This window comes from Phalacrocorax carbo, chromosome 7, assembly GCF_963921805.1.
Source record: "Phalacrocorax carbo chromosome 7, bPhaCar2.1, whole genome shotgun sequence".
Lineage (NCBI taxonomy): Eukaryota > Metazoa > Chordata > Aves > Suliformes > Phalacrocoracidae > Phalacrocorax > Phalacrocorax carbo.
In genome coordinates, this window is record NC_087519.1 from 24,539,316 (window position 1) to 24,558,660 (window position 19,345).

Genomic DNA, 19,345 nt, shown 5'->3' on the forward strand with positions numbered 1-19,345 from the left:
GGGAGAAAGAGCTTTGTCCCCAGGACACCCGCTGCCTTGTGGGGAGAGCTGTGTGCCTGTGCTCTGCCTGCTGCTCCACAGCCACCCGTCTGCCTTGCTGAGGGTCACTTTGGGAGTGGTGGCTGCGAGGAAAGCAAAGGGGAAAGAAGGTGGCGGTGGCAGAGAGAAGGGGCTGAGGGAGCGTGAGAGCCATGGCCATGGGTGCCCAGAGAGCAGGAGCGCAGCAGTGCAGGTTAAAACTTGGTGAAAGAGGCAAGGGAGAGGCAGTGGCTGATGCCAAGGGAAGAAAAAAAGCAAGCAAGCATTGACTAGCAGAGGATGGTTTCGATCCATCGACCTCTGGGTTATGGGCCCAGCACGCTTCCGCTGCGCCACTCTGCTCCCCCCGGCACCTCAGCTGGGCCCTCCCACAGCCCGTAAGCATCGGGCTTATGGGCACTGCCAGCACCTGCGCTTGCGCTCATGCCCCTTTTCCCTTGTTCCTACCTGTGCTCTGAACGTACTTTTCCTAAACAGGTTGAGGTCTCTGCAGGAACTTTCTGCAAGATTTTAGACCCTCGCCAGGGACATCTGTCTTACCCCAGACTCCATGTTGTACATCGTTTTTGAAGTGAGACTCTGTTATTTGATTTGGTCCCCCTCTAGACCCACCGCTGGGTCAGTATGGTTTGTCCCCTCATTACTGAGATGGTTGGATCCAGTTCTGAGATCAGTTTGTACTGCTCTCTGGGACACTTTTGTCCCCCTCTGGGACTGGTTTGATGCTCTTGGTACCATGTAAGTGCATGTAAGTGATCTATCATAAGTATATATGCCGGTCTATTATTGATAAAATACGCTTCACTAACTATAAACTTGTAGTACTTTGTAATATTACATATACATTTGTTGCTGTTATTAATGACTGCTGCTATTAAGTGTTGCTGTTACTGATTGATGCTATTATTTATTGCCATTATTATTGATTGCTGACAATAAATTGTAACAGATGGAGATATATATGTTTGCTTTATTAATCATAGGTATGCTTCCTAGTGGTGATATTTGTGGTATTTGTGGTAATCTGTAATAAAGTACAGAAATTTCAAGGATAAAGCCTCCATGACCTTGTGTATTATGGAATCCTAAAAACATGCAGTCACAACCTGTACACAGCCACAGTCCAGGTAACCCTTTAAGCCATGGCGGCATGGACAGCTCAATGACACCTACAGTTCTGGTCGGCTAAACTGCACCCAGAACTGCATTCCCATATTAGAAGATCTTTATTCTATTTGTTATGAATTCAGTTATTGAATGCTCTGTTGTGGCGGGTGGTGCGGGGCGTTTTGCTTTGGAGGAATAGATGTGTCTAGACCTTTTTGCCAGCACTGGCAAGGGATGTCCAAATCCTGATCAGGGACCAACAAGCCAAGCAACCTGCAAAAGTAATAATTTCCGTCGCTAGATGAAAGTAGCTCTGATTCCCTTTTGACTCTGGAGCAGGAATATTGGGAAAGTGGCTTTAAGGGGCCAGGGTGGAGGCGGTGCATGTGGCAGGGCCTGCCTGCATGCAGAGCAGAGGTGGTTGCAGCTGAAGTTAGTGGCTGAGCAAGAGCACCGGGCTGAGGAAGTGGATGTGCGAGGGGCTGGAAGGAGAAGGCCGGGCAGCCTGTAAAGTGGAGGAGCAGGAGGCAGCACTGCCCACACGTGCATTGGTGGAATAGTGATGAGCCTAGCTGCCTTCCAAGCAGTTGATCCGTCTTTGATTCCTGGCCAATGCTGACAAATGTCTCTTCAGCCTGGCTCCAGGATGCCTTATGTCTTCCGCAGGTAGCCTCTCCTGCTCAAATACCACCCAGCTTTCCCCTGAGGGTTTAAGCCACTCCCCTCACTTCCCCGCAGACTTGAGACCAGCTGAGATCAGTGCTTTCTCTCTGCTGGGAGGGCTGCAGGCTGGGCTTCTGACTGCGGTGCTGGTACTGGAGCCAGGAGAGAGGCATTTTTGTCTTGCAACTGCTGGTGCTGCTAGCTGCAACTGGCAGGAAAAGCATGCTGCTGTGGCAGGGTACAAAAGAAGGTGAATAATGCCTAGGTGGTGGTCACTCTTGACCACCTAAGGCCAGGTACGCAATGTGGGGAAGGGGTGGGAGGAGGCCTGCTCTTTATGTAATGGCTCAAAGGCCTGTCTGTCTTATCGGAAGTCACCCTGGGGATGCTGACGTACCCTGTCCAGGCTCCAACATTGCAGAGACATCCTGAAGTTTCCTGGAGTTGGGTGTAACCATGTTCCTGGTCAGTAAGGACTGAGGCACCCTTATTTCTCTTGCAACTTTTGGCCTGTGGGCCAAGGGAAACACAAGGAGCCTCTCACAACTCCACCCTCTACCTGATGGGGACAAAGCTTCTCAAGTCTCCGGTTCCAGGGCTGCCTAAAGCAGAAGAAGCAAAACTCTTTGATGTGCTGACAGTCAAGAACTGTTCTGGGCAGTGGGCTTGTACGGAGGGTTTAGGGTGGCACAGTATTCACACACTCCCGCTCTGTCATCAGCAACGCTACAAGTCGGTGGAGTTACAAAGAGGGGGATTGTGATTGCTCTGCCCCCTACTGAAATGCCCACCCTAACCCCATCTTGAAGTCACACTGCCCATGTCCAGAGCTGAAAACCAGCGCTTTCCTCCTCTCCACTCCGTGCCCATTCCCTGGAGTTTACTCCCACAACACCAGTGAAAGAGAGTATTGCAATGGATGGTTTTCATAGGAAGTTTGCAGACAACAGTTGAGCAGACCTATCAAAAGGTCTCTATTAACAGTCACATTGGACCGACTGGGACGCTGGTCTTTCACCACCCTCAACAGGGTAAAAAAGGGTTACTCTGTGTGGCATTTCTTGTATTTCCACCCGCATCCATTGCTTCTTGCCATCCCACTGGGCACATCTGACAAGAAGATGGCCCTCTCTTCTTTACTCTGCCTGCCCGCTGTCCCGCCCCAAGTGTGTGGAGACATGCATAAGGTGCCCCCTTGACCTTCCCTTCCACAGGCTAAGCAAACCCAGATCTCCCAGCCTGGGCTTGTATGGCAGATGAGCCAAGACTTTAATCACATCAGCGTCCCTTTGGCAGGGCTGACGGGGGCCCTACCTGTGCAGAAGTGGGAATCAGCCACACGGTGACACCAGTGGAGTCCCTATAAGGGCACCTGGCATGCAGACGTCCAGGTGTCCTGCAGAGGAAGGGCACTTTGCAGAAGTCTTTCCACCAGCTGCCGGGAACAGATTGGGCAAAGAGAGAAAGCAGAAGCAACAGCATTCAGGCAGGGGAAGATGTGCACCTGCCCCAAAGTTCAGGCACCTCGGACAACAACGACTGCTGAGAGGTTTTGTTGGTGCAGTGTTGAGGAGAGAATTGCCTCATGTGGGAGACGGAACAGCGGCACTCGATATTCCTTTGTGCTTGGCTGTGCGCTTACATGTGGGAGGCCTTGCTTTACTGCTGAGCAGCTTAGGTGCTTTTTCCTCCCAAACACCTGTGGGTATCAAGGTGCATGAGGAAAAGGAAAGGAGGTATAAAACCTGACTTCCAAATGCCAGGATTCCGGCTGAGATTGAGCCTCGGAAAGGCAACTTGTCCTTGCCTGTTTATGAAGGCGCTCTCCACAACCCAGCTGAGCACATATGTCCATTTTCTCCTGCCATCGCAGGAACTGTTGTCATTCTCAGCCCAGCTTGTAAGCCTCCTTCTGTCCTCTGAGAGGGAGTACTCAGGGCAGGCAGTGAAAAGTCACTGCTTCCTGAGCATACGTGCAAGACGCACTGCGTGCACTGGCAGAAGAAATGCAATCGGCTCTTGGATGCTTTCAGTGGTGGGACTTGGGGCTGACCCTGAGAGATATCACAGGGCTGTGATGACAAGGTCTGAGGCTTTTCAGTATTTCTCTTGCCTGCTTGCTTCTTTTTGGTGCTGTGGTGTCAATCAGTTCTGGGTGCTCCACCCCCAAATGGCGGTAAGCTCAGGACAAAGGCCAACACTCTTGCAGAGCAGATGGCTAACTGAGTTAGGAGGACAAGAACCAACCACGAGACTCCAGCTGTGCTGCACAAAGGTTTTAATGAGAAGGAGAAAATGCAGTGGCACACAACAGAGACCAAGAAACACGTCTACAAGGTTCAGGGAGGCACAGAAAACAACCCGTTTCCCCAGGGACAAGCTCCAAACAAAGTGCTTCCCTTTCCCCTTTCAGCTCTATCTGCTGGCTATCCCAGCACATGAAGAGCAGTCCCAAACTCCGGCACCCTCACCCCATCATCAGGAGGTTCAGCAAAGCAGAAGAGAGCGAGCCCTTTCTCGAGGAGCTCAGAGCAAAGCAGAGCCAGAGGAGGCACGGAGGAGCCTGCTGTGCAGCGAGGAGCAGTGGGCACAGGTCCCTCCTGCCAGCTGGGATGAGGACACCCAGCTCTTCTGGAAACAATGGCCACGCTCCTGCTGCTGCAGGGTCCCTGTCTTCCTTCCTGCTCCAAAGGGGATGATTTGCCAGCTTCAGCAGTTCAGAGAGCAGCGGGGGGGGTGCAGACACAGTCCTGACCCCCCCAGACCAAGGGAGCCCCCAGAAGAGATGGGAACCCCTGCGGCGCTGAGGGAGCTGCCAACAGCAGCTGACAGAGAGGATCCCACAGCTGTGCTCTGAGGGAAAGAGGTGAGGATGGGGCCCGGCAGGGTCACCACCACCGGGGAGGCCTGGATGGCCACCGTTGAGTCAGCGCAGCGGGCGACACAGGGCTCATTGCAGCTGCTTGCAAGTGGGGTTGGGCCAGAGGCGCCGCAGGGTGGTGGGAGACAGGGCCTGAAGCAAGACATCTCTCGGCGAGGGGGTCAAAGCTGAAATAGAGAGCACAAACACAGACCCCAAAGTCAGCCTGTCTATCCTTCACTCAGATCTCTCTGCGGATGCGCTTTACTCCCCTCCGTCTCCATTTCTAGCTCCATGTCCAGAAAGGGCCTGCAGCTGATCTTGCTAACACACACGCAGGACAGGCATGACATGTGACCTGAGGGCTAGACTTGGAGGACCGAGAGCAAAGCTGTGCCTAACTGGCTGCTGATTCCACCAGGACGTACTGCTGCCATTACCGCTGCAATAGCACGGGTGAAGGTTGATGCAACGATCCCAGCACATATATGCTAGAGTGAACAGGTGCCTCAGAAATCACCTCTTAAAGACATGCACTGCACCTGCAGCTCCCACAGCCCTCATCCTGCCCTCTGAGTTGCACAGCACAGGAAGGCTGACCCACTTTTGGAATAGGATCCAGCATAGTGGGTATAAAGCACCTGGGGAAAGGCTGATCATACCCCATCTCCAGAACAAACGTTGCGGCATAGAAGGCGGCACTGGATGCACTTGGCCGTTTGGTTAGAGACCCTCTGCTAAAGGTGGGAACTGTGGTGGGCAGACCTCCCTGAAGCTGAGCTCCGTTTTTCCCCTTCGGCTTGAAAGAAGCCCCCTCTTCCCAGCTCTCCCCAGCCACCGCCATCAAAAGGGAGAGAGGTGGCAGCCCTTCAACGGCTCTACTGCAGGGCCAAGCTAAGGCAGGCCCATGCATCAGCCTGAGTAGCCACCGTGAGAGCAGTTCAGCCCACAGGGAGAGAGATGGAGCGGACTCAGGCTTACCTCGTTCCTGGAGGAAAGGGAGGCAAGAGAGGAGGATGCAGAGCCTGGAGCAGCACAGGCTTTTATGCTGTGTCCCAGAGCCCCAAGGGGCCACAGACATTCCTTGCTCATGAAGCATCTGAACACCTAGTAGTTGCCGCTTGCTGAGGCCTCGCTGGTGATTAAGCCCTTGCCTCTTTCACCTGAAATGTTTTGCTCCCACTTCATACCATCTAACATCAATATAATTAATTTGTGTCCCAGCCGGATAAGACCAATTGCCTTGGAGGTCTCAGGCTAGCTGTGCAGAGACTTCAAGTGGCTTTCCACCACCTGGGTCACGCTCGTTACATGGCCTTCTTCATGGTGAGCTTGCTGACCAGTCATGGTGAACTTCAGCTGTTAGGGGCACCTCAATTCACCTCTCAAGTCCTCTCAGTGCACAGACTCAGGCTAACCATGGGAGACACCTCCCTCCCAGCGGGGGTCATCATAGCTTCACAGAAGATGGTGGGAGAAGAGACTTATGTCTCCAGGGATGTGTCAAAGCTGAACAACAAGGAAAGATCATTGTGTGCTGGAGGGAAGACCCTTGTGGGCAGGACGAGGGCCACGAGGACCTTGCTTACAGTCATCAGGCTCTACCACATCCTGGTTTTGTCTTCTCTTTTGAGCCCAGGGAATGAAGACAGATATATAACAATGCAGAGTAGACCAGAGGGTCAGGCAGGTCTCTCTCAAGCAATCTCTCCCTGAGATCTCCATAGCTATGCTGCTTGAAGACTTGACAAGGCTTTCACTCTTCTTCCAACCATGGGTGTGGGCTCATCTTGGGACGTGGAGAACCTGTTGGACAAAAGAAAATCAAGGCATAGGAGGGTGATCAAACAGATGGCTGCACCCTTCTCTGAAAGAGAAACACAACAAAATTGACGTGTTTTGCCCAGCAAGGACACCCCAGAGACCAAAGGCCTGGAGGGCGTGCTTCTGTGGAGAGGCTCAGGGCAGGGAGCTAAAAGCTCACGGCCCTTTTTCCTGGGTCAGGGATGGAGTGGCCCATTCCATGCATTTCAAATTGCAAAGGGACATCGGGTCAGCCTCCCGGAACACTTGGGAGTCATCATGATGTGGAAGAGTTGGGAAAAACCCTGAATTCCATGCAAACACAAGTCACCACTTCAGTGGAGATGGTACTTGGGCCTCAGGCATGCCAGGGATACCAGAGCTCACAGCCTCATTCCTCCAAAAATTCTGGTACCGTCCAGGCTGTTTTAATGGCAATCATTTGACTGCGACTGAGAGCACGTTTTGGTTTCACTGGCACTCCATCCACTGCTGTTTGGTGGATACATGGTTGAGGGGGTCATCTTGAAAGGTCCTTTTGAACTCAGGCTCATCGATGAGGGCTGAGGGGAAGGATTGTTGCCCTTCCCTTGGCACTGCAGAGGCCAGACTGGGGTTGGTGTGCCCCATTTTGTGTCCCCAGGGACAAGAGAGCTGGTGATGATCTCTCATGGAGAGAGATCCTGGCAGAGGACCAGGCAGAACGTAGGGACCGGAGCACATGACGTATGGGGTGAGGCCGAGGGCACTAGGTTTGTGGAGCCTGGTGGAGATGAGCATGGTGGGGAGGAGGGGATGGAACTGCTGTGTGTGTGAGCTACAGGAGGTTATGGAAAGTATGGAGCCAGACTCTCCTGAGAAGTGCACTGCCAAGGGGCAAGAGGCAACCCTCGCAAGTTGCAACAAGGCTAATGCCAGCTGTCTTTCTGGGCAAAGAAGTGACGGGGGGCATGGCGCAGAGCAGGAAGGGGTGCCTGAGAGACAGTGACCTCTCTGACAGTGGCAGTGTTTCGATGTCAAGAGGACCAGGCCTGGAGGTACCTGCTGAGCCTGCTGAGGCACCTGGGAAGTTTGGTCTGCTTGGAGCGGTGGATCAGAGCAGAGGACCATCAGAGGTCCCTTCAAAACTTTGTCTTCCTGGGGTGCAATGGCTGCCTTTGAGCAGCCACCAAAAGGCAATGTCTTGGAAGGCAGCGGCAGCACAGGATTGCACAGAAGCAGCAGTTGTTTCAGGAATGGTGCTACCATGTGTGGGAATGACTTTGAGGAGAGCAGAACTTTGCTCTCCCGTGTATCCCATTTATCCCGTGGATATGCCTGAGGCCCAAGTACCGTGTCTACGTAAGCCTACAGCAGGGTGGCTCATGTTTCCCAGAGTTCAGGGTTTTTCCCATCTCTTCCACATCATGATGACTTCTAAGTGTTCTGGGAGGCTGATGCAACGTCCCTTTGACACTTGAAATGCATGGAATGGGCCACCCAATACCTGACCCAGGAAAAAGGGCCGTGAGCTTTTAGCTCCCTGCTCTGAGCCTCTCCTCAAAAGCAGTCCATCCATGCCTTTGGCCTCTGGGATGACCTTGCTGAGCAAAACAGGTCAATTTGGGTGTGTTTCTCTTTCAGGGAAGGACGCGGGCATGCCTTTGATCATAAAACTGGGCCATGGTAGAGCCTGATGAGCATAAGCAAGGTCCTCATGGCCATCACTCCTGCCTGCAGGGGTCTTCCCTCCAGCCCACAACAGTCTTCCCTTGCCATTGAGCTTTGCCACATCCCTGGAGAGATGAGTCTCTTCTCCCATGTGGGATTGTGTAGCCTTGATGTTCTGCCTGAACTTACCCACTGTCTCCTGTGTGTCTACAATGACCCGCGGGGAAAAAATGTCTCTCAGGCTTAGCCTGAATGCCTTCACTGAAAGCACCTGCCAGCTGACCTGAGGTGTCCTTTATGGCTCAATTTCACCGTGACCGGTGGCCATGCTCACCATGAAGAGGGGCAACGTGACAAAGGCAATCCACGTGACACAAACCCACTTAAAATCTCCTTGCGCACTAGCCTGAGACCTCCAAGTATATTGGCCTTATGAAGCTGGGACACAGACAAATCATTCTGATGTTAGGAAGCATCAAGCTCTCAAGCCCTCCTCCTGAGAGGGGACTTCAAGCTCCCAGACTTCTGCTGGGAAAGTGGCACGGCAAACTGCAAGCAGTCCGGGAAACTACTGGAGAGTGTTGAGGACAACTTCCTAGTACAGGTGAGGGAGAGCCTGGCCAGAGGAGAGGCCCTGCTGGACCTGTTGTTTACTAGTGCGGAAGAACTTATTGGAGAGGTCGAGACTGGAGGTAGCCTGGGCTGCAGCGATCATACCCTGGTGGAATTCTCAATCTTGAGGGATACAGGGTGTGTAAAAAGTAGAGTCAGGACCCTAAAGCTCAGAAAGTCAAGCTTTTGGCATTTTGGGGTGCTAGTGCTTGGGACCCCTTGGGAAACTGCCCTCAGAGATAAAGGAGGAAACGAGAGCTGAGAGATATTGAAAGCCATTTTTCTCAGGGCACTAGAGCTCTCAATCCCAATGTGCAAAAAGGAAGGCAGGGGAGGCAGGAGGCCAGCTTGGCTAAGTCAAGACCTCTTAGCCAAACTGAAACACAAAACCAAAAGGCACAGGCAGTGGAGGCAGCGATGCACATCCCGGGGAGATTACAGGGATATGGCCCGGGAGTGCAAGGAGGGGATCAGGAAAGCCAAGGCACAGCTGGAACTGACCTTGGCTAGGGATGTGCAAAATAACAAGAAGGGATTCTTCAGGTGCATAGGAAGAGGAAAGAAACTGTACCCCCCGATGAACAAAACGGGAGACCTGGCTACAACCGACATGTAGAAGATGGAGGTACTCAACAACAACATTTTTGCCTCCGTCTTCACCAGCAAGTGCTCTAGGCACGCCGCCCAATCCACAGAACCCAAAGGCAGGGACTGAGAGAATGAAGTACCACCCACCGTAGGAGAAGATGAGGTTCGAGACCATCTAAGGAACCTGAAGGCGCACGAGTCCATGGGACCTGATGAGGTGCATCTGAGGGTCTTGAAGGAACTGGCAGATGGAGTTGCTAAGCCACTATCCGTCAAATCTGACAAGTTGTGTGTCATGGTTTTAGCTGGGATAGAGTTAATTTTCTTCACTGCAGCTGGCATAGTGCTGTACCTTGGACGTCGTATGAAAACAATGTTGAGATAACACACGGAAGTTTCCGTTGTTGCCGGGTAGTGCTTGTACTAGTCAAGGACTTTTCTAGCCTCTCATGCTCTGCCCGGTACACAAGAAGCCAAGAGGGGAGGGGGCACAGCTAAGAGAGCGGATTCAAACTGATCAAAGGGATAGTCCATATCATGTAACATCATGCCCAGTATGTTAACTGGGTGGAGGTGGCTGGGGGAGGAGGGAAGCAATCACGGCTCAGGGACGGGCAGCATCGGGCAGTGGGTGGTGTCTGGTTGTATCGTTCCTGTTTCTGGGTTGGTTTTTTTTTCCCTTTTTTCCCCTTCCTTTTTCCATTTTATTATATTATCATTATTGTCATTATTATCATAATAATTCTTTTTATAATTACTGGATTTTTTTGGTAATCATTAAACTGTGCTTATCTCAACCCACAAGTTCTTTTTCTCTTCCAATTCTCTTCCCTATCCCACAGGGGTGGGGGAGTGCGCGAGCGGATGCGTGGTGTCTAGTTGCCGACTGAGGCTGAACAACGACAGTCCAGTTTGGCGCCCAAGGTGGGGCACGAAGGGTTTGAGATAATAACAGTTGCTGGTCACAGCACTGATCCATCTGTTCTCAATATTAGTTTGTCCAGTCTATACCATGCTGATTGTAAAGTACACGTTAAAAATTGCTGTTGTTTTTTGTAGTTTGCTGTGCTCTGCAGTGATTAGAGATGTTTTGCCTAGGAGATTTGTTATTAAAGCACTGGCCTTGACCGTTATCGGTCATTTAGGTCTTGCATGGAAGCCATTACTGTACTTCAGCTACCACCTCATGGAGACCATTAGCAATTATACCTCCTCGTCTGAGAGGTGTTTTATGGAGGAAATACAGAATGGCACCTTGGCTACCATCTTATAAAATGTCCTCTCCTTCATTACAACAACTTTTCAGTATCTTGAACATCCTTGGGTAGTTAAGATCCATCTGTTGGTATTGCTTTGGCAGACGGTGTCAGTTCTGTCTAAGGTTAATAAGCAATTTAAGAATATCACCCAGAGGTCTGCCCCAAGGCTCGATAGCTATACGTGGCAGGGTATGTGGGATAGTACGGGCAAACGCCTAAGACGGTGGGCACCCCCAGTGTTGTGGGACTTTACCCCTGAACAAGCGCAGAATCCTGAAAAAATAGTAGAATATTTGGAGGAAGTATGCTGTCACGCAGGCAATTCCAGAGAGACACAAATCACTGCAATGTGCTGGGGCCTGGCCCATGCCCATCGAGCCCTATTTAACACTACTCAGTACCCACAAGGGGAAGAGAAGGCCTCTGGATCTAAAAAGGCAAAGACAAGGAAAGCGACAAGCACTGTGGCCACTCAAACCCCCGTGACAGACACTGCAGCTACTCCAACCCCAGTGACAAGCACTGTGGCCACTCAAACCCCCACAACAGGCACTGCAGCTACTCAAACCCTGGTGACAAGCGTTGCAGCTAAATTAGAGGACCAACCCATGCCAGTATCAGTCGCCCCTATACTCAAGAAGAAACCTGGGAAGAGAAAGTCAACTCATTTAGAAAGAGATTATGAAGAACCAGGGCCATCACAAGAAGAGGAGGAGGAAGAGGAAGAATGTGTACAAGAAACGGAAACTACCCGATCCCTATCCTTGAGTGAGTTGCAGGATATACGAAAAAAGATTTCGGCTGTCGTTCAGCAGAGCACGTTATCACCTGGCTGCTCCGATGCTGGGATAATGGGGCCAGTAGCCTGGAATTAGAGGGGAAGGAAGCCAAACAACTGGGATCCCTCTCTAGAGAAGGGGACATTGATAAAGCAATTGGAAAAGGAACACAATCCCTTGGCCTCTGGAGGCGACTCCTGTCAGGTGTGAGAGAAAGGTACCCCTTCAAAGAAGATATTGTATTTTGCCTAGGAAAATGGATGTCCATGGAGAAAGGTATCCAGTACCTGAGGGAACTAGCCATGCTTGAGGTGATTTATGGTGACCTGGACGATCAACAGGCACCCAAAGATCCAGATGAAGCTGAGTGCACACAACCCATGTGGCAGAAGTCTGTACAGAGTGCAGCATCAACACATGGGAAATCATTGGCAGTAATGTCCTGCAAAGATGACGAGACACTAACGGTGGTGGACACGATTGATAAACTCCAGGAGTATGAAGCAAATCTCTCTTCCTCGCTCGTCTCTGCTGTTGAGAAACTGTCCCGGGAGTTCCAGCAATTCAAAGAAGATACATCCTACTCCCCACCTGCAGGGGCCAGTATCTCAGCCATTAGGGTTAAGCGTCCCTTTGCTCAAGAGAAAGGATACAGAGGACAGGGCACCCTATGGTTCTACCTGCATGAACATGGAGAGGACATGAATAAGTGGGATGGAAAACCTACCTCGACCCTAGAGGCACAGGTGCATGAGCTGCAAGGAAGAACAATCACTCAGGGGGGTCTCTCCAGGAAAGCTGCTGCTCCAGTTTCCAGCGAGCAAGTCCCCAGACAGAGGAGTAGAAACGCAGATTTTATTTCTAAGTGTAATAGAGACACTTGTGATTCGTATTTACAAGGAGTGATTGATGAATACTATGATCGGGAATAGAGGGGCCCTGCCTCCAGCTGGGTGGAGGAAAGGGATAACTGGGTTTACTGGACTGTGTGTATCCAATGGCCTGGCATGTCCCACCCACAGGAGTATAAAGCTTTAGTGGACACCGGTGCACAGTGCACCTTAATGCCATCAAACTAGATAGGGGCAGAACCCATCAGCACTGCTGGAGTGACAGGGGGATCCCAAGAGCTAACTGTATTGGAGGCCGAAGTGAGCCTAACCAGGAATGAGTGGCAAAAGCACCCCATTGTGACTGGCCCAGAGGCTCCCTGCATCCTTGGCTTAGACTCCATCAGGAGAGGGTATTTCAAGAACCCAAAAGGGTACAAGTGGGCTTTTGGTGTAGCTGCCTTGGAGACGGAGGAAAGTAAACAGCTGTCTACCTTGCCCGGTCTCTGGAAGGACCCTTCTGTTGTGGGGTTGCTGAGGGTCAGAGAACAACTGGTGCCGATCGCTGACACAACAGCGCATTGACGGCAATATCGCACCAACCGAGACTCTCTGATCCCCATCCATAAGCTCATTCACCAACTGGAGAGCCAATGAGTCATCAGCAAGACCCACTCACCCTTTAACAGTCCCATCTGGCCAGCGTGGAAATCTAACGGAGAGTGGAGGCTAACAGTAGACTATCGTGGCCTGAACGAAGTCACTCCATTGTTGACTGCGGCCATGCCGGAAATGCTAGAACTTCAATACGAACTGGAGTCCAAGGCAGCCAAGTGGTATGCCACAACTGATATCGCTAATGCATTCTTCTCAATCCCTCTGGCAGCAGAGTGCAGGCCACAGTTTGCTTTCACTTGGAGGGGCGTCCAGGACACCTGGAATCGACTGCCCCAGGGGTGCAAACACAGTCCTACTATTTGCCATGGACTGATCTATAATACTGTGGAACAAGGTGGAGCTCCCGAACACCTACAATACATTGCTGACAGCATCGTGTGGGGCAATACAGCAGCAGAAGTTTTTGAGAAAGGGAAGAAAACAGTCCAAATCCTTATGAAGGCCGGTTTTGCCATAAAACAAAGTAAAGTTAAAGGACCTGCAGAAGACATCCAGCTCTTAGGAATCAAATGGCAGGAGGGACATCGTCAGATCCCAATTGATGTGATCAACAAAATAGCAGCCCCGTCTCCACCAACTAGCAAAAAGGAAACACGAGCTTTCTTGGGCGTTGTGGGTTTTTGGAGAATGCATATTCCACATTCCAGTCTGATCATAAGCCCTCTCTATCAAGTGACCCAGAAGAATACTGATTTCAAATGGGGCCCTGAGCAACAACAAGCCTTTGAACAGATTAAACGAGAAATAGTTCATGCAGTAGCTCTTGGGCCAGTCCGGGCAGGACAAGATGTAAAGAATGTGCTCTACACTGCAGCCGGGGCAGAAAGCGCCAGGGGAGACCTGAGGTCGACCCCTAGGGTTTTAGAGTCGGCAATACAGAGGGTCCGAAGCCTGCTATACTCCAAGTGAAAAAGAGATTCGAGCTGCTTCAAAGTGGTTGGTACTGACGCACAGCTGCTCCTGGCACCCCAACTGCCAGTGCTGGGCTGGATGTTCAAAGGAAACATCCCCTCTATGCACCATGCAACTGATGCTACATGGAGTAAATGGGTTCCACCGATCACCCAGCAGGCCCGAGTGGGAAACCCCACTCGCCCAGGAATCTTGGAAGTGATCATGGACTGGCCAGAAGGCAACGACTTTGGAATATCACCAGAGGAGGAGGTGACATTTTTGTTATAATTATCATAATCATTATTATTATAATTTTTGTTGTCATTATTAAACTGTGCTTATCTCAACCCACAAGTTCTTTTGCTCTTCTGATTCTCTTCCCCCATCCCACAGGGGTGGGGGGAGTGAGCGAGCAGCTGCGTGGTGTCTAGTTGCCGACTGAGGCTGAACCACGACATTGTGGCAAGCCGGTGAAATTCCCAGCGACTGGAAAAGGGGAAACATAACCCCCATTTTTATGAAGGGAGAACAGTAAGACCTGAGGAACTGCAGGCTGGTCAGTCTCACCTCTGTGCCCAGCAAGATCATGGAGCAGATCCTCCTGGAAACTATGCTAAGGTGCAAGCACATGGAAAAGAGCGAGGTGATTGGTGACAGCCAACACGGCTTCCCTAAGGGCAAGTTGTGCCTGACAAACTTGCAGATACCCATGCCGTTTTCCTGCTGAAAGCTCGTGAAGCACTCAGACAAAGAGGACTTCTGGAAGAGGCCACTCTCAATTGTTCTTCTTCTCAGGTACACTTTCACCTGAGCAGGGGCTTGAGGTCTGGTCTCCACCATACCAGCTAGGGGCTCTCACAGCTGAACCTACTAGGCCCAAAAGTGGGCCACCAGGACATGGTAGTGAGGGTGCCAGCACTGGTGCTTGGAAGACAGCAGCGGTATGAAATTCCATAGAAGCAGCAGTTGTTTCAGGAATGATGCTACAATGCGTAGAAATGCCCTTGAGGGAAGCTGCACTTTGGGAGGAATGAGGCTGTGAGCTCTGGTATCCCTGGCACGCCTGAGGCCAGGGCACTGTGTCCACTGAAGTCCATAGCAGGGTGACTCATGCTTGCATGGCGTTCAGGGTTTTTCCCAACTCTCCCACATCACGGTGACTCCCAGGTGCTCCGGGAGACTGATCCGATGTCCCTTTGACATTTGAAATGCATGGAATGGGCCACCCCATGCCTGACCCAGGAGTAAGGGCCGTGAGCTTTTGGCTCCCTGCCCTGAGCCTCTCCTCAGAAGCAGGCCAGCCAGGCCTTTGGCCTCTGGGATACTCTTGCTGAGCAAAACAGGTCAATTTGGGTGACGGTCTCTTTCACAGAAGGACATGAGCATCCCTCTGATGACAAAACCAGGCCGTGGTAGAGCATGATGAGCGTAAGCAAGGTCCTCACGGTCATCACTGCTGCCCACAGGGATCTTCCCTCCAGCCCACAATGGCCTTTCCTCACCGCTGAGCTTTGCCACATCCCTGGAGACGTGCGTCTCTTCTCCCACACGGGACGTGCAGTCTTGATGTTCTGCCTGAACTTACCCACAGCCTTCTGTGTGTCTACGATGACCTGTGGGGGAAAGTCACTCAGGGTTTGCCTGAATGCCTGTAATGAAAGGCCTTGAGAGCTGACTCAAGGTGCCCTTCATGGTTGGATTTCACCACGATTTCTGGACAAGCCCCCCATGAAGAGGGGCAAGCGACTAAGACAATCTGTATGACACTAACCCACTTAAAGGGCCTCGCCCTCAGTGAGAACAAGGTGTTCTCTCCCAAGGCTGCCCCAGACTCAGGTGCATTTCTCTGTGAGCCTGAGGGAGCTTTCCGTCGTGCCCTGGCACCACCATACTCCCTGCCCAAGAAGGGTCCAAGCACGCAGCAGGGAAAAGCTGCACCGGTGCTGTCCTCCTTCTGCCAAGGTTTGAGTCTCTGTGTTGAGAGCAGGGCCCTTGCTCCCAGCACTCAGACGGCAGGAAACACACACAGAGACCCTCTGCCAGATCTCATTCTTAGCCCTGGGAGATGAAGGACACAACGTCCTGGTACCTTCGGCCTGCCTGAAGCACTGGGCTGCCGGCTGGTACTTCTGAACCCACAGGTTAGGCCATGCTGTCATGTGCAAGCCTAAGATGCCAAACGGCAGGTTGCATTCAGAGCGGAAGTTATCTCCTTGGCTTCCGTCCTGGCAGCACTGCTCACTGGAGCTGCCAAGGTCTCCAGCCCATTTGCTTCCCCAAGGTCGTGGCAAACGTTCCTTCCACTGTAGCCTCTGATGCTGCTCCTCCCTGGGGGACGCTGCAGGGAGGACACTTTGTGACCCTTTGCAGGCTTCAATGTGCAGCCAGAGACCTCCCAGCACCTGGGAGCTGCAGCTCAGCTGGGCTGACCCACACAGGAGGCCACGCAAGTCCTTGGTCCTTCCCTCCCAAGGTCTTTCCGGCTGAGGGCTTCTTCATGGAAAGGTTAGTTAGGCATTGGAACAGGCTGTCCAGGGAGGTGGTGGAGCCTCCATCCCTGGAGGCATTTAAAAGAAGGGTCGATGTGGTGCTTGAGGATATGTTTTAGTGGTGGACTTGGCGGTTGGTCTCGATGATCTTAAGGGTCTTTTCCAATCTTAACAATTCTATGATTCTATGATTCTATGACCTAATAGGAGCCTCCCGGTGCCTGCAAGGAGTTTGCTGTGATGTCTGGAGGATGAGAGGCACTGGTCAGAAATTAAGCAGGCGTTTTGTGACTTCCTAGACGAACAAAAATGGCCACCCTGAGGGTGCCTAAGCACGGGGTCCAGAGAGGCTGTGAAACGCCCGTCCTCAAGGTATTTTATGACCTGGACGGGCAACGTGTGAGCCTGCCTGAAGCAGGAGGACGCACTCTCTGACTCCCTGAAGTGCCTTCCAACCAGAAGGGTTGTTGAGGGTAAAGCAGAAGCAGGGAGAGAGGATTTAGCATGTCAATGTCTGAAGAATGTCCAAAGGTCCCCATTTTAGGGGAGAGGCATGCATGCAGAATGTGAGTTTGTTAGGGAAGGGAAGGGCAGAAAAGCAAACTTGCCTAGGGGACTTCCCTCCATGTTTCTGTTCTAGGTAGGCCTACCCAGCTGCTACTGGTGGTGGCTCAGCTCTGCTCTGCCTAGGGAACACCCGTTTGCTCCCTCCACAGGAGCTGGGTCATGCAGCAAGACATGGTCAGCAGGCTGAGCAGAGCCCTCCCAGAGGGCCAAGAAGCCCCCACTTAGGAGGGGAAGGGAGTCAAGCTATGAAGGAGGCCACCAAGAGAGAAGAGCCTGTCAGGAGTGGGACTCGAACCCACGTCTCCCAGGGAGACTGCAACCTGAATGCAGCGCCTTAGACCGCTCGGCCATCCTGACCCACGACTCAGATTGCTGCTGCTGCTGCAACTCCTCCCCCTGCAGCTGCCAGAGCCAGCCCAGCTCAGCCAGCCTCCTCCTGGCACTGCTGCAGGGAGACCTGGCTCCTGGGAGCACCCTTGCCCGGCTCCCAACAAGGGCTGCGGACAGGCGACCGCACCTCCTACACGCACTGCAGACCACACGGAACAGGAGTACCCAGCACAGTGGCAGCACACTTCCAACATGTCTCGCAAAGGCCAAGGCAACGCTTCACCAGAGCAACCAAAGGAACCATCAGCAACTTATGGCTCTGCACATGCCAACAACATCCTGTCGAGGGGGCTCCAGGCACAGGTCTACCTTACCCGTGACTTCCTCCACTCCCTCCAGAGCCTCACCATATGGCAAGCCAAGAGCACTTGGCGCGCAGTGCTGCCTCGTGGATGGTTCCTGGGGCAAGAAGCGTGCTCCCTTCTTCCCTGCTCGGAGGCGGGAAGGCTGGGCAAGGAGGACTCTGCCACACCAACCCCTGAGGGAATGCTGTGCCGGTCTCAAGGAGTCAGTGTGTGGGAAAGGGGCTGGAGAGTGAGGGCAAAAGGACGGGAGATGCACCAAGTGCTGTGCAATGACTGAGCTAAACCTCCCTGTGGTCAAAGCAGCCCTCCCAAGTCAAGTTCTTTTGCCAAGGCTGGCCTCGCTAAAAGCCAGGCCTGTGTCTGCTGGGCTAGGAGGTGCCCAGCGGCCTGGCCATGAGGCATCTGGGCTGCAGGGGGAGTCAAGGGGAGTGGCTCGACCACCCTATGGGAGCTGAAATTGTAAGGGAAGCCCTTGGGTGCTTTAGGAGCAGGCAAGGCAAGAGCACTGTGGAGCCAGGCTGAAGAAAAGCTTGTCTGCGTTGGCCAGGAATCGAACCCGGGTCAACTGCTTGGAAGGCAGCTATGCTCACCACTATACCACCAACGCACCTGTCCTCACTGCTGTCTCCTGCTCCTCCAGAGACGAGCCGAGCTGAGCCGAGCCGAGCCGAGCCAAGCCGAGCCTGGTCTCCCTCCTGCTCCTCCACTTCCCAATCTCACCTGCCTCCCGCTCTCCCAGCTCACAAACTGGCCTGTGGCCTGCTCTTCCCCTCCACAGACTGGCCGGCCTCCTCCTTCCAGCCCCCTGCCCACACACACATCCTCAGGCTGCTGGGACGTGTGTGCCCTTCTCTCTCTGTGTGAGATGTTGGCTAGGGAAACTCAAGCTGCTGCGTGCTGGTAACGGTGCCGCTCCCCACCTGCGCTCGTATGTGTGCCAGCTGTGCATGTACTGTGCAAGCGTATGTGCGTTTGTGTCTATGTACCTGTGGTGGTTTAAGCACAGCCAAACACCCACCCAGCTGCTCACTCCTTTCCCCACCCTCAGGGCATGCAGAGCACTGAAAACAGTATAAGAAATCTCCTGGCTCAAGATAAACACAGGGACGTGGCTTAGCAAAAACTGTTGCGGGCAAAGCAGGCTTGACTTGGGGAAAATTAAATGTTTGCCATTGAAAAACAGATTCACTTAGTGAGAAACAAAAAGGCAAACAGAAAACAGTGCTTCTCCTCTCCCCCGTCCCAGGCTCAGCTTTGCTCCTTCACACCACACTCCTCTACCTGCCCAAGAGGGATGCATTTTCCCTCTGCTCTTTCCCACTCTTTTTCTTCCTTCCTCCTCCCTCTCTCTGGTGTTTTCTGCCCTGTCTGGAACATGTTTTGACAGAGGGGCCACCCACTCTCACCCGCCTGCTCTCAGGCAGACCTGCGGTTGGCTGCCAGGACCAGCCAACCCTACCAGCGTACCCAGAAGCACGTCAGGTGAGGAAGCCCCCATGCGGTAAACGGAGGGAAGGGGCAACTTTTGACAGCGTCGCTCCCCATGGGCTCTCCTATTGCTTTGTGAGTGGCTGGTGGTCATTTCTGATACTGTCACCCCAGCATGTGCTCAGTTCTCCCTCTGATGAGCCGCCCACTTCCTTTGGACCAAGAAGTCTTCACGTACAAGAAGATACACCATGCAGTGCTATCCTCTCTGGGATGAACACAGGCACCTAGCACAACCTATATTCCTGTGGATGGCCCATCACCTGCAGAGGCAGCTATAGAGGAAAGCAGGGTTTGTATATGTTAACAATACAGTTCTGTTGACCAGTCGAGGTACTCATGTT

The 19,345-nt window shown here is 52.5% G+C and overlaps 3 non-coding genes across 3 annotated transcripts; all 3 read right to left on the reverse strand.

Moving 5' to 3' along the window:
• Positions 1-309: 309 nt before the first annotated feature.
• TRNAM-CAU (transfer RNA methionine (anticodon CAU)) lies at positions 310-381 on the reverse strand. Its single transcript has one exon. It is a non-coding gene; the product is annotated as a tRNA-Met (tRNA).
• Positions 382-17,092: 16,711 nt separating this feature from the next.
• Positions 17,093-17,175, reverse strand: TRNAL-CAG (transfer RNA leucine (anticodon CAG)). The gene has a single exon. It is a non-coding gene; the product is annotated as a tRNA-Leu (tRNA).
• Positions 17,176-18,048: 873 nt separating this feature from the next.
• TRNAG-UCC (transfer RNA glycine (anticodon UCC)) lies at positions 18,049-18,120 on the reverse strand. Its single transcript has one exon. It is a non-coding gene; the product is annotated as a tRNA-Gly (tRNA).
• Between the last annotated feature and the right edge of the window lie 1,225 nt (positions 18,121-19,345).